The 11350-nt window shown below is 45.4% G+C and overlaps 1 protein-coding gene across 1 annotated transcript in view; it reads left to right on the top strand.

The window, feature by feature from the left end:
- The first annotated feature begins 6669 nt into the window (after positions 1-6669).
- APBA1 (amyloid beta (A4) precursor protein-binding, family A, member 1) overlaps positions 6670-11350 on the top strand; it is a 290053-nt gene continuing 285372 nt past the window's right edge. The window contains exon 1 of the mRNA XM_006834910.1: positions 6670-6879. The gene's annotated coding sequence lies outside the window, so the exon portion shown is untranslated. The remainder of the gene's footprint in view (positions 6880-11350) is intronic.

Raw genomic sequence — 11350 nt, 5'->3', positions numbered from 1 at the left:
AATGCATCAAATCTCTTTTTGAGATGGTCTCTAAATTCAGGTGGGATATTTTCAATGTCATATTTTGGCTCTTGTGAACTTGTTTTAGTTTTCTTCAGCTTCAGCCTAAACTTACATGAACAGTTGATGCTCTTTCCACAGAACAGATGATATTGGCTGATGATATTGAGCTTCTTTATCACTGTTTCCCACAGACATAACCAATTTGATCCCTGTGTATTACATCTGGTTAGGTCCAGGTATATAGTCGCCATTCCTATTGTTGAAGAAAGATGTTTGCTAGCTCAAGAACCGAGATGGAAAGAAGGTAATCAACAAAGAACTTCAAATTAAAAGAAAGTATCTGTTGTACCAGAAGAAGCATGTTGAATTATGGGTTCCCAGAACCATACCAAAGGCTAAAAGATAAGATCTTGCTTTTTGGAGTTTCAATGAATTTAGTGAATTCCAGAATCTTCAGGTCTTTGCAGATAAGAAGAAACCTAAATGAGTACAAATTCCTACCTTTTTATCAAGTAACAAATAGGACTGGTATCAGGAATGTAGACTTGTAGGTAGAGGGCTAGCAGACAGACGTTGAGACCTTAGAACACTCCTGAGAAGGTTATCTAGGAACCAGCCTGAAACATGGGTGATCCTGCCTTTGATGTTATTGTGGTTGGCAGCCATCAAGTTGACAACACGATTGCTATGGTGACTCCCATGTGTAGAACTGTGCTACACAGAGTTTTCAATGACGAGGTTTGTGGAAGCAGATCTGGTCTTTCTTCTGAAGCACTTCTGAGGGGATTTGAACCTCTATCTTTTCAGTTAGCAGCCAAAAGGAGGCAGTTTGCACTAGGTAGGGACTACTTCCCTGTGAATGCATGCTTTAAATGAGCATTTCTAGAATTTGCTGATCCACATGCAATGGTAGAAGAGTCCTTGCTTTAAACCCAAATCACCTGGCATAGTGTCTTCAGTATTATTATTTGCCACTTATTAGTACTACCATGACTGGCAAGTGGTCAGTGTTTTATATATTGCCTTATGGAACACTGGACAGCTGTTATGATCCTTTCTAATGGGAGTATGGGTCTGAGTAGATACCCACTCCTCACTTATCAACATACTGCGTTTCCAAAGACCTAACTGGCATTATGACCACATTACATGACAATATGGAGGATGATGACATCATTACATAACTGCCAAATTACATCATTACATAACTGCCAAACCACTGAAAATCATGGCGTCCCCAAGTTGGCACGTAACCTCAATCACCACGGTCAATACTGCTCTCACCTCACCTCTCAGCGTTGATTAGCACCAAGGTGTGTGTATGTCATTATTGTGTCAGATAATCAAGTAGTAGCTGTTCACTATTGTCGTAAATGTGAAATGTCAGATCATGAGACGAGAAGTGAAGAGTAGGTGTACTAATATTTGAAGTGCTTTATAAGAACACATATGACCAAGTAGGATAAAGCACAGCAACATGACAGATCAAAGATCAAACCAAAGGAAGTGCTAAAACCTAGATTGGTCATTTGCATCCACCCAGCTCCTGAAATAATCTGAAAATTTGACTATAAATTTCCTGCCAGTCAAGGCACAAATTGCTACCTGAACATTTCTGAAAACGATACACGTCATCCCAAAAGAATAGGCATATCTATGTTTTGGGTGGGGCAAGGAGGAAGGGAGTTTTTCTGAAATGACTATTTGGTGGCTAATTATTTTAGCAAGTCTCTAAGCTGTCGTTATAACAATTATTACTTCTCTTTATACAGCACTTGGTACTTTGCAGAATAGTTTCACATACTTGCTTTAATCCACATAAAAGTCCTATGATTCAAGAGTTGAGGGGGGTATTTTATTAAAGCAACAATGAATCTGTCACTCTTGCATCTGGGAGCCTTGCCTAATTGAGAACACAACACAAAAAAGTAAAAAAGTAGCAAAAAGATCTCAAAGCTATCAAACAAGATGGCACCAAGTATATATATGCATGGAAAAGAGTTTCTTACTCAGAATCTGAAATCCGAACAAGGTTGGTTAATTCCCTTCCTGAAACCACCCATCCACCCAATGCCATTGACATACCCGGTTAGGGTTTCCCAGGCTGTAAATCCTTATGGGAGCAGAAAGCCGCATCTTCCTCCTGAGATGCTGCTGGTAGGTTTGAACTTCAAACCTTGTGGCTAGCAGCCCAATGCTTATCCTACAACATCACCAGAGTTCCTTTCCTAAAACCACAGTAGATTAAAAATAACAAAATAGGGACTGTCACAGAAAGACATTCTTGATAGCTCCCCAAACTGGTACTTATGAAAAGCAGATACAAGAATTAAAAACAAAAGAGCAGTTAGTGTGGAAATGAACTCGGAACACTCCCCAAGTAGTATAAGCAGGGATGTGTCTGGGACTCAGAGTCTATCCACTCTAGACCCTGACCTTCTGCCACCACGGCCATCATTCAGAAGCTGAAATGTGGTTCTGAGGACCCACTCCCTTCTGGAACAGCCCTTCAGTGCCTTTCTAGCCTCAGAAGATGAGCTCCTTCTTTTACCTGTAAAAGGTCTTGCCTGATTGGGCCACTGCCTGCCTCTCCAGGCTCAGCTCTTACACACTCCCCCTCACTTCTGCTCCACATGTCTGCTTGAAGGGTTTTTGCAATTTCCTTCTCTCTATCTAGAAGTGTCTCTTTGCTGCCTCTTCTGTGTAACCTGAAATGTCATTTCCTCTGAAAGCCTTGTTGGTGGTGGTGGTGTTAAGTGCCCATAGAGTCGGTTTCGTCTCATAGTGACCTGTATAGCATTTCCAAGGAAAGGCAGGTGAGTTTAAACAGCCAACTTTGAGGTTCAAACCTACCTTGAGATCCAGTGCTTTAACTCACAGCGCCATACCAGGACTTCCTGGTCCCTGAATAACATAAATGGCTAAAAGCTTGACCATTGGTAGTTTGAATTAACTTGGTTGCTGATTCGAATGCACCCAGAGGTGCCTTGGAAGAAAGGTCTGGCAATCTGCTTCTGAAATGTCACAGTGTTGATAATTACTATGGAGTAGTTGGACTCTGCATCACTGGGGGTCACCACGAGTAAGAATCCACTGAACTGCAACTGTTTTTTGTTTGGTTTGGTTTTGACTTTTTGGAAAGCCCACCCAGTCCTTGAGTCTATGTTGTTGTTGTTGTTATGTGTTGTAGAGTTGGTTCTGACTCATAGAGACCCTGTATAGGGTTTCCAAGAATGTAAATCTTTATAGGAGCAGAAAGCCTCATCTTTCTCCCACGGAACTTCTGGTAGTTTCGAACTGCTGACCCTGAGGTTAGCAGCCCAATTCATAACCACTACGCTACCAGGGCTCCTTTTGAGTCCTTTTGAGTTCCCTATGCTGTTGTGGGCTAATGCATCTGACGGCAAAGTTGTTTGAACTACAAGGTTGGTGGTTCAAGCTTACCAGCTGCTCATTGGAAACCCTATACAAGGTCGCTATGGGTAGGAACCGACTCAACGGCACTTAACAACATACATCCTTGGCATTTTTGCATTTGGTCACTTACCACTGCTGCATTTCATTATTTGTCTGATTGCTCATTATTTATTTCCTTCAGTGCACCGTGAGCTCCGGGAGAACAGGGGCCACATCTGCTTCAATTATGAGGATAATTTGTAAAGTACTGCTACAAAATCTTAGAAACCTCTTATAAGAATATCAAAATGTGAAGCTATTGTTTCCCAACATATCCTTCATCTATTTACGAATCAGGCTGTGAATCGCAAGGTCAGCAGTTCAAAACTACCAGCTGTTTTGCGGAAGAAAGATGAGGCTTTCTGCTCCTGTAAAGATTTACAGCCTTGAAAACCCTGTACAGGGTTGCTATGAGTCAGAACCAACTCCATGGCACATAACAACAACAACAACAACATGTCTATACACCACCGCTTGTCTGTCCATTGTTCGTACTGTGGTGGCTTATATGTTGCTGTCATTTGCAAGCTGCACTGCCGGTATTTTAAATACCAGAAGGGTCACCCATAGTGAACAGGTTTCAGATGAGCTTCCAGACTAAGACAGACTAGGAAGAAGGAGAGACAGACAACTTCTGAATATTTAGTCACTGAAAACCTTATGAATAACATTGGGACCCTGTCAGATAGCACCAGAATTTTGAAATGATCGTGAAGTTGGCACAGGACTGGGCAGTGTTTCATTGTGTTGTACATAAAGTCGCTATGAGTTGGTACCGACTTCATGGCACCTAACAACAACAGGCCTATACATTTCTGAAGAGTAGCACTATCTTCAAAATTCTGTTCTCTTCAATTTACATCAATCATGTCAAAACGGTACTTCAGGCAACCTCTTTTTTTTTTAGTTTGGGGAACAAAAAACAAGTCTGCGGTGTTACAGGGTGGTTTGGGTAAGGTTTCCCAATGAAATTCTCACAGCACAGTCTTTGCTACCCTTGAAGAATAAACAGGTGCATTGATGTGATAGAAAGCAATTCCTAAGTGCATTTTTCCTGGCCTTTTTCTCATCAATGCAGTTTTCAATCCTTCCTAATAAGCCCCTATAATCATCCTATGTCCTTTGAGAAAATCTATCAAGATTACGCCTCTGGGCATTCCCAAAAGCAGTCTCCATAACCCTCTGAATGACCTCTCTGCCTTGAATTTCATTAGCCCAGCAGAGCCCCCTGAAAGCCTTTGTTTTGATTGTACGGTTTATTTTAAGGCACCCTGTGGAGCTGTGGGTTAATGCGCCAGACTGCAAAGCCTTTTGAACTGCAAGGTCAGCAGTTCAAGCTCACCATCTGCTCAATGGAAACCCTATACAAGGTCGCTATGGGTCGGAACCGACTCGACGGCACTTAACAATAACAAATGAAACTCAAGAGAACTTGTCTGCAGCCATCTACTGATCACAGAGACATGTTTAAACATGTTTTACCTGGAATAACTCTGTGCATGTATGAACTGGAGCTCTAGTAGCAATACTTTTTGTGGCTTACTCCAGTATATACTGAATAAATATTTACTTAAAAATGAGTATGTAACATCATAGCACAAGAGTGATAGAGTTATATATATATATTTCAATTTTTCTTAAAGATATTTTGTGGAGAGAAAACCTTCTTTAATAAAGAAGGTTTACAAAGAGAAAAAAAATCATTATTAGTAGAATGGAAAACGCATACGCATTTTAAAGCTAAAACACAAGACTTACAAAATGTGCCCCTAGAGTTTTCTGGAGATTTTGTGCTTAAAATAATGAACTCTCATCCATATAGGGAGTACTGGCGTGGTGCTGTGGGTTAATGCTCCAGACTGAAAAACCATTTAAAATACAAGGTCGGCGGTTCAAGCTCGCCAGCTGCTCCTCGGAAACCCTAAAGAGGGTCGCTATGGGTCGGAACCGACTCGACGGTACTTCATAACAACATCTATATAGAAACACTGGGAGCATGACGAGTTCGAACCACAGGGTTGGCGATTACAGTCCATCAGACGCTGGGTGGGAGAAAGGTGAAGCTCTATGCTTCCATAAAGATGAAACAACCTTTGGAAACCCTTTACAGGGTTTATGAGTCGGAACCCATGCGACAGCACTTAATAACAACAATATAGAAGCACCGTGTGGGAAAAGATGCCGGATATTCCAGATAAATCTTATCATTTTACTAGTGGGAATATGTGTATGAAAAGCGGTCCGAAAGAAGGGGACTGATTTGATTCATGTCCAGAACCCAGGCCTCCGTAGACCTCGCCAGTTCACTGCTTTTCACTAAGCACCTACCACCTGGTCCCTGCTGCAGAGTTCCCTCCTTCCCGAATGAGGAGCCATAACTAGGGCGGATGCCCTAACACAGGCTTCACTATATTTCAAGTTCCGATCAACCAAGTTCGAGAAGCAGGGAGGAAGATCACGCCGAGCATTTGCCGGCATCAGAGTCCAGAGGCTTTCTGCTCTTCCCGGCGGGACAGGGCAGTTCGCCGTGAGGGCTGCAGACTGCCCAGCGTCGCTCTGGCCCATCCCGCGGCGCTCCCCCTGGCGGACAGAACTCGGGATTGTGTATTGGAGCCGCCGTTAGGCCGAGCAGAGTCCGCTGTACAGTACCTAAGGGGCCCGGGAAGCGGGAAAGCTCGGCAGAAACTAGGGGAAGAGCACAGACCGCAGGAGCCTAAGCGGATGCCCGGCTTCGAGGTCCAGCAGCGTGGCCAGCCCCGACGCTGGTTAGGACCCCCGGGACCCTCTTAGGCTTCCGCTGAGGAGGTCCCCGTCTGTTTCCTCGGGAAGGCAACTGTCTTTCTCCTCCATCCGCCTGACCCGAACCGGAGGAGGACCAGAAAACGGGGGCGAGTAGAGCGGGCCGGAGAGAGGCGCAGTCGCCTAGCAAGTCCACCGCTGGAACACACAGCTGCGGCCGCCTGCCTGCCCGCGGAGGGCGCCACCGTCTTGGCCTCGCGTCGCGCGTGCACCGGGTGGGCGTGGGAGGCAGGGGCGCTCCTAGCGCGCGGCGTGCACGCGCGCTCCCACCGCGCGCCCTCCCTCTCGGGCCAGCCCGGCCCCAGCCCTAGCGCGCGTCACGAGGGGCGGGCGAGCGAGCTAGCGAGCAGGCGGGCGGGCTGGCGGGCGGGAGGGAGGGTGGGGAGAAGGGGGTGGGGCCGCGGGACTGAGGGGCCCGAGCGGCGGCTGCGGAGCCGGAGCTGGGCGAGGGCGGCTGTGGTCCCGGCTGTGGCGGCGGCGGCGGCAGCGACAGCGGCGGGAGAAGATGGTGGCGCTGGAGGTAGGGCCGGCTGGAGCGAAGCTTTATTTCCAGGCTTGGCACCCACGCTGTCATTAGCGCTGCCTGCTCCCTCGGGCCCGCGGACCCAGCTGTCAGGCAAGGTACCACCGCCAGGGTGGGGTGGTGTGGGTGGAGCGGTGCCTGGCGCTGGTCCTCGCCGAAGGGTGCCCCGGGCGCGAGAGGGGCTACGTGAAACAATAGTGCGGCTGAGCGGGGACAGCAGGCGACATCCAGAGGGCAGTCCCTTAGCCATCGAGCCAGCTGGGAGGGGGAAGGGGGCGTTGAGTGGAGAGCTGTCTGATGTCCGGGAAGATAGATGCACGCTGAGATACCGGGGCTCTGGGGCAGCTGGCGGGCCTGACGACAGTCATGGCAGGAGTGTGTGTGCGTGTATGTGTGTACAAGGTACAGCAAAGGGGATGGGGGTGGCGGACCAGAGGTGTTAGGGGATGACATTTCCAGGAATCCCCACTAGGATCCCTCATCCCTCGGCAGACTCTCTCTCTGGGAGAAAGTATGACGATGGAAACCGTGAGGTGGGCAGGATGCACTTGGTGTGTGAAATGTGGAGTGAGGCTTGTAAATCCCGTGTGTGCGAGTGTGTGTATGAGTGTATGGGTGTAATCGCATCCACAGCTCCCCAAACTGCACCCCAAATCCAGAGAACTGTTGGTGCTCTGACTTGCTGTCACCAGCCAAGACTGGGACAGTGTTTATTATTTTGACCCTGAAACTCTGAGTACACAGTCTCTGTTCTGCTTCTTCATGTGGACGGCCCTTGTGTAGGGATTCTCGCTTCTCCTTTCTCCGTCCTCCTGAACTGGCATGTGGAAGTGGGCATGCCACTTTGGGGCGAAAGGCAGGGAAACAGGGTAATGGTTACACCCTTTAGGGGTGCTAGCATCCCGCTTTTGAAAGAAGCTTCCACTGGGTGTTACTTTTCTCTTTTTCTGGGGTTCTTAGGGTCTTGGACTCTCTGACTCTGCAGTTTCTATTGTTTTCTCTGTCTGACCTGAAGGAGAAGGATCTTTAATGGTCTCATTCCTTTCCCTATCCTCACAACTTTGATTGCCAAGGTCCAAGTAGCCCTTCACCTTCCACATTTAAACACCAGGGTCTTTGTGGCTCAAGGATGGATGATCTTTGTGTTGTTGTTTTTTAGCTAGAACTCTGAAAGTGTGCATAGAAAGCTACCTAGGAGTGGTGGTGGTGGTGGTAAACAGAGAATACTTAAAAAGAAGAAAAAGATCATGCAGAGAAATGTTTGGTACCCTTTTGGTTAGCATCACACAGCCAGGGCGTTTTCCCTAGGAAACTGGACACTTTATTTGTACGCTTCCCACTCTCCCAGCTTTCACAAAGACTAGATGGTGCTGTGTATTATTAGGCACTAAAATCCCCAAGGACTCATACGGGGTCCTGGGTTGGTGAAGTCCCTACTTTCCTACCTGATGTTGCCCACTAGGAGGAAATTTGGGAAATGCCAAGCTGATAATAAGTCACTCAGTGGAAGCCAGGAGATAGAAATGCACTCATTGTCTATAGCGGTTAATTGCCTCTGCGTGATAAAGATAGGCTTGTATGGGGATGGGCAGAGAGAGATAGGCAGGCAGATAGCATATGCTTGTGTATCCACTGCAGTTTGACTCAGCGGTGCCTGTACTTTGGCAGTATTCATAGGAATGGGTGCACCTTTACACTTAGCATCTGGATATGTTGTTCTTCAAATGTTGCGCCACTACATGAACCAGTTCGGAATATACTATAGTCATGCTACCTTAAATTCTACTGCATTGTTGTCAGCATCCAAACTGACCGTCCTGGTCCTTTCTGAAAAGCCTTCAGCGGTCATGGCTACACAAGTAAATACTAAGCACGCTGGCATCCCAGGTTTCATTCTTTTTCAGAATTTTTTTTTTTTTTTTTTTGGCAAACGTAGCATGCTATTGTTTCAACCCTGAAAATAATAATAATAAAAGGAGGGCTGTCCACCTATGCTTTTTTCTTTTCATTTATCTTTTCTTAATTAATGATGATCTATAGACCAGGTGCTCTTGAAGCCGTCAACACAAAGTAAATTTTCCGTGTCTTTCAAGTCAAGCCCTTTACATTTTTAATGTGAGGTTGCTGGATGCCAGCCAAGATTTAGGGATAAATTTATAAAAAAATGAATTTTGAACCTTAGACTTTACTCATATTCTGCCAAATCTCTTTCTGAAAAAAGTACTTATGGAATTTTCAAAACGTTCAAAGAGGTTTGGGGTTTGTTTTTTTTAAGTTGTAAAATTAAAAGATGTAAATATTTTTAAAGTTTAAGAATATTAGGAATTAATCAAGGTATATACAGTATATTTAGAGAAAAAGGAATTATACAACAACATAATTGATGATTTGGACATTAGTGACTTCCATTATAATGTGGGGTTTTGCTGTTGCATTGGGGGTTAATGTGCTGGACTGCAAGGTCAGTTTGAATGGGAAATGCTGGCAGTTCGAGCTCGCCAGCTGCTCCTCGGAAACGCTATACAGGGTCACTATGTGTCAGAACCAATTCAATGGCACTTAACAGCAACAATTATAATGTGGAGTCCTGGTGTGGCACTGTAGAATAATGCTCTGAACCGCAGGGTCAGCTGTTCAAATCCACCAGCCACTCCTCAGAAACCCTATACAAGGTCACTATGAGACAGAACCTGATGGCACTCAACAACAACAACAACAATAGCATTATAAAGTGAAAGGAGCCCTGATAGCATAGTGGATTATGAGCTGGACTGATAACCAAAAGGCCAGCCATTTGCTTCCATGGGAAATATGAGTAGGCTTTCTGCTCCTGTAAAGATTTACAGCCTTGGAAACCCTATACAGTGTCTCTGAGAGTAAGAACTGACTATGCCACCACCATTTTAGCGTGAATGTAATAATTTTTAAGTGTTGTTAATTACCATGGAGTGGGTTCCGACTCATAGTGACCCTGCACAGGGTTTCCGAGGCTGTAAATCTTTATGGGAGCAGAAAGCCTCCTCTTCTCCTGCGGAAATGCTGGTAGTTTCGAACTGCCGATCTTGAGGTTATCAGCCCAATACGGCTTTTCCAAAGACTAGAGTGGTAAGGCTAATGACACAGATTGAATCCTGTAATTCAGCAGGGTAAATGCATGTACCTTGCTGTAGCCTGCAGCAACCATTTGTTTTGCATGGATGCTTTTTCCTTTACTTAAAGGAACATTAGCGCTTTTCCTTTTTCTTTATTGAATCTCTTAAAGAAGTTTGTTTTTCTGAAAACTTGGGAGTAAAAGACATTTGCAAATTGACTTATGAGGCCAAAAGAAATAAATTATGGACCCGTGGGAAGAGAAGCCTTTTATCCCACAAGGAAACAATCATTACTAAAATGGAGAGAAATCAAGCACTAAAACCCAGAGCTAACCCTTTGGATTATTTACAAATATTTGTTAGTTGCCTAACCGTCTCAGCCACTGTATACTTTTGGATAAGAGGTAGGGAATGCTCGGAGGACTCAAGACTCGACGAGTGAGCAGACTAAACTCCTGTCCTCAAGAAATTCATCACCTAGGAGGAGAAAAAAATCACTTGCTTAACTATCAGCATGGTGGGAGTTCACATGTGACAATTAGAGAACACATCATGGAAGAGACAGCACTCCAACTGAGAGACTAATACAAGTGGCAATTGGGCTGGAAGGCTAGGAAGGGCATCTGTGGGGGAAGAACAGCATAACCAAGGCCTGGCCATGGGAACCTTGTGTAGGCACAGACAACAAAGAATAGTTTGCCATTGGCTGGAGCATAGGGAATGCCAAGATATATAATGAGAGATAAAGTGAGGTTCTGCCAAGGCTATTGAGCGGTGGTATGTCCAATGGAAGCATGTGAATTTTATTCTGTAAGTAATAGGGAACCTGAGTTTCCTGAGAAGAAGGAAGGCTGAGCTCATCAGAAGTGTGCTTCAGGTGTTTGTTGTAGCACTGTATTGGACACAGGAAATGAGGGGAGAAAATCGATAGTAGGGAGATCAGACCCTTTTGTTAAATTAGGAGTAAGAAGAAATGAAACAGTAGAAGTGAAAAGAAGGGGTCAGGTCTAAGACAGGAACTTGTCCACTGATCGAAACTTGGGGGGAAGAGGACAGGGAAGTAACAAGTCAAGTCTCAGCTGAGAGAATGGTTAGGCCATTCAGGAAGAAGATGCACAGGACAATGGTGATGAAGAAAAGAAAACATTTCATTCAGGACTTGAGCGGTTTGTCCAAGTGAAGAGAAGAGAACACAGGCTTCTGAGAGAGGTCAGAGCTACAAGGAAGGAAAGTCATCTGCTTTGGGATACTTCTGATGTCCCAATAAAGAAAATGGAGAGAAAAGCAACAGGGCCAAGGGCAAGAAGCTTGAGGAACGTCTGTATGTAGGAGGTGAAAGGAAAAGTAGAGAATAAGAACGGCAGCAAACAAGGGGCAGTGATGAAAGTAGAGGAGTCCAATAGTGTCCTAGAATTGAAGGGTGGCAAGGGGAGGAGCCACCCTCATTCATATAGCCACCCTCATTCATATAGCCACC

This window comes from Chrysochloris asiatica, unplaced genomic scaffold (genome assembly GCF_000296735.1).
Source record: "Chrysochloris asiatica unplaced genomic scaffold, ChrAsi1.0 scaffold00014, whole genome shotgun sequence".
NCBI lineage: Eukaryota > Metazoa > Chordata > Mammalia > Afrosoricida > Chrysochloridae > Chrysochloris > Chrysochloris asiatica.
This window is presented reverse-complemented; position numbering and strand designations above follow the sequence as displayed.